This window comes from Camellia sinensis, chromosome 3, assembly GCF_055761805.1.
Source record: "Camellia sinensis isolate YWXY chromosome 3, ASM5576180v1, whole genome shotgun sequence".
NCBI classification, from domain to species: domain Eukaryota; kingdom Viridiplantae; phylum Streptophyta; class Magnoliopsida; order Ericales; family Theaceae; genus Camellia; species Camellia sinensis.
The window spans coordinates 154,668,122-154,670,778 of NC_138963.1; the positions used below are offsets into that span (position 1 = coordinate 154,668,122).

Consider the following 2,657-nt stretch of genomic DNA (forward strand, 5'->3'; position numbering starts at 1 on the left):
AGCCTGAAGCTTTGGTGGATTCTAAAGTGGCTCATCATCAAGACAATTCCGAGGTGAAAACGGGATTGGAAGAGACACATAGAGGTTGGTTCAATTCGGGCATGGATTCGCTAGGTAATTGAGAGTATACCTGTATAATTTCTTTATATCTTCTTAGTGGATTGTTTTGTGACTGTTGCCCGTGGTTTTTTTTATCACAATTGGAAGTGTCCAATTGTGATTTTTCCACGTAAAATCGTTGTGTCGATTTGTTTTGATTGTTTGATTGAGATTGTTATTTACTGCTTAAAATTGATACATAATCACAAATCAACATCTAGGAAATTTCTAGATTTTTCACAGATATTGACGAGTGCAATATTTTTAAGCCCTTGCAGCATGACATGCATCAATTTAACAGGAAAATACAATTGCTCTTGTCCAGACGGCTATGAAGGTGACGGCATGAAAGATGGAGCAGGTTGCAATCCAATTCCTGTTCCTGACCACAGGCTTCCATTGATTAACATTGCACTAGGTAGGTACACTGTACAACCCCTGAGCATGGTATTAACCATAAAATTGTCAACTACTTAAATTTTCATCAGTATTCAACTGATCAATGCTTGTGATTTTGATTCTATCTCTAGTTTAGAGTACATAGTCTGCCACTTATTGATGCACAGATTAGAAACAATTTGAACATGATATATCTCTAGTTTCCTTGTATTCTTTCTTGATTACACTTTACCCCCTCAATTTAAATTTATCCTAATACGCTTTATTTTCTGGGTTTGTAACTTTTACTTTGAAACTTGAATTTTGGATATTGACATTTTCTTTTCCGTGTGAATCCTTGCAGGCATACGCATAAGCAGATCAATGCTACTTGTCTGTTGCTCATGGCTATATTTGGTATTTAGGCAAAGGAAGATCATCGATCTTAGAGAGAAATTTTTTCAACAATGTTGCAACAACGTTCCAAATGTGAAGGATCAGTTCTGTCGGCTAAAATCGTTACTGCAGATGATCTCAAGAAGGCAACAAACCACCACGAAAGTAGAGTCTTAGGTCAAGGAAGCCAAGGAACAGTATACAAAGGAATATTATCAAATAACACTATAGTTGCCATTAAGAAGTCCAAAGTAGCTGATCAGAGCCAGACCCGAATTGAACAATTCATCAATGAAGTCATAATTCTCTCTCAAGTCAACCATACGAATGTTGTGAAGCTGCTAGGGTGTTGTTTGGAGACACAAGTTCCTTTACTCGTCTACAAATTTATTACTGATGGAACTCTTTATGACCACATACACGCTGTAGGCCACAACACGTCTTCAATAACATGGGAGAATCGTTTAAGTATAGCAATGGAAACTGCAACAGTCCTTTCATATTTGCACCCTGCCGTTAGTACTCCTATCATTCATAGAGATGTTAAGTCCACTAACACACTCTTAGATGACAATTACACTGCTAAAGTATCTGATTTTGGAGCTTCAAGATTGATTCCCATAGACCAATCTCAGTTAACCACATTTGCTCAAGGGACACTTGGTTACTTGGATCCAGAGTACTTCCACACAAGTCAATAGTCTGAAAAGAGTGATGTTTATGGCTTTGGGGCTGTCCTTGTGGAGCTACTAACCGGCAAGAAGGCACTTTCCTTTGACAGGCCTGAAGTAGAAAGAAATTTACCTATTTTGTTTCCTCAATGAAAGAAGATCACTCATTTGAAATTGTTGATGAACAAGTAATGAATGAAGCGAAGGCTGACCAGCTAAAGGAAGTTTCTATTTTAGCAAAGAGATGCTTAAGAGTGAAAGGCAACGATAGGCAAACTATGAAGGAAGTGGCAATGGAGCTAGAGGGATTAAGAATGATGGAGAAACATCCATGGGTTGATGATAACAAAAACTTAGAAGAGACTGAATATTTGCTTGGAGACCAACTCTCAGATACTTACGGTGGTGGCACTGGTATGAGCAATTCAAGAACTTGACAGTTGACAAACCATACCGTTTCACCATTTGATGATGGACGCTATGGTGTTAGTTAGGCTGGTCTACATTAGATGTTCTGTCGTAATGTTTTCATTTTAGCTTTGTTAAATAATTATTGTGAACTGTTTTGAATCCTCTGATTATATATGTTGAGGTTTAAATAATAATTCATCCGAAATACATACATGTAGTCTCTTGTTCTATGTATACTGAGTAATCATCAGTCATTCCTCTGCATATGAATGATTTTTATTATGTCAAAATTTCTTTAGAGGGTGCACAATATATGGTAAACTTTGTAATTCTGCGAAATAACTATCCTCGAAAGGTGGGAGAGCTAATAATAAAACATCATGGAATTCGTGTTGTCATTAGAATTGCTCTCAAGACTCGTTTAATTTGGTCTATACAAGACAGACACACATATCCATCCAAACCAAACCCAACTGGATTCCAAACTCAAGACTTTGACAATACATAACAATAGTTTTCCATCAAATGAATCAGTCAGGCTATTGTAGCTGCAATGAAAGGACCAATCCTAATTGTAGTTTAATTTTATTTTATTTTCATAAAATAAAAGAGGGTAAAATCACACTATTCATCTTTATAATTTTTGTAAAATTTCACTTTAGTTTTTTTAATTTCAATTTTAACAATTTAAGTTTCATATTT

The 2,657-nt window shown here is 36.0% G+C and overlaps 1 pseudogene; it reads left to right on the forward strand.

Moving 5' to 3' along the window:
• Nucleotides 1-944: 944 nt before the first annotated feature.
• Nucleotides 945-2,203, forward strand: LOC114312177 (wall-associated receptor kinase 5 pseudogene; annotated as a pseudogene).
• Nucleotides 2,204-2,657: the final 454 nt, after the last annotated feature.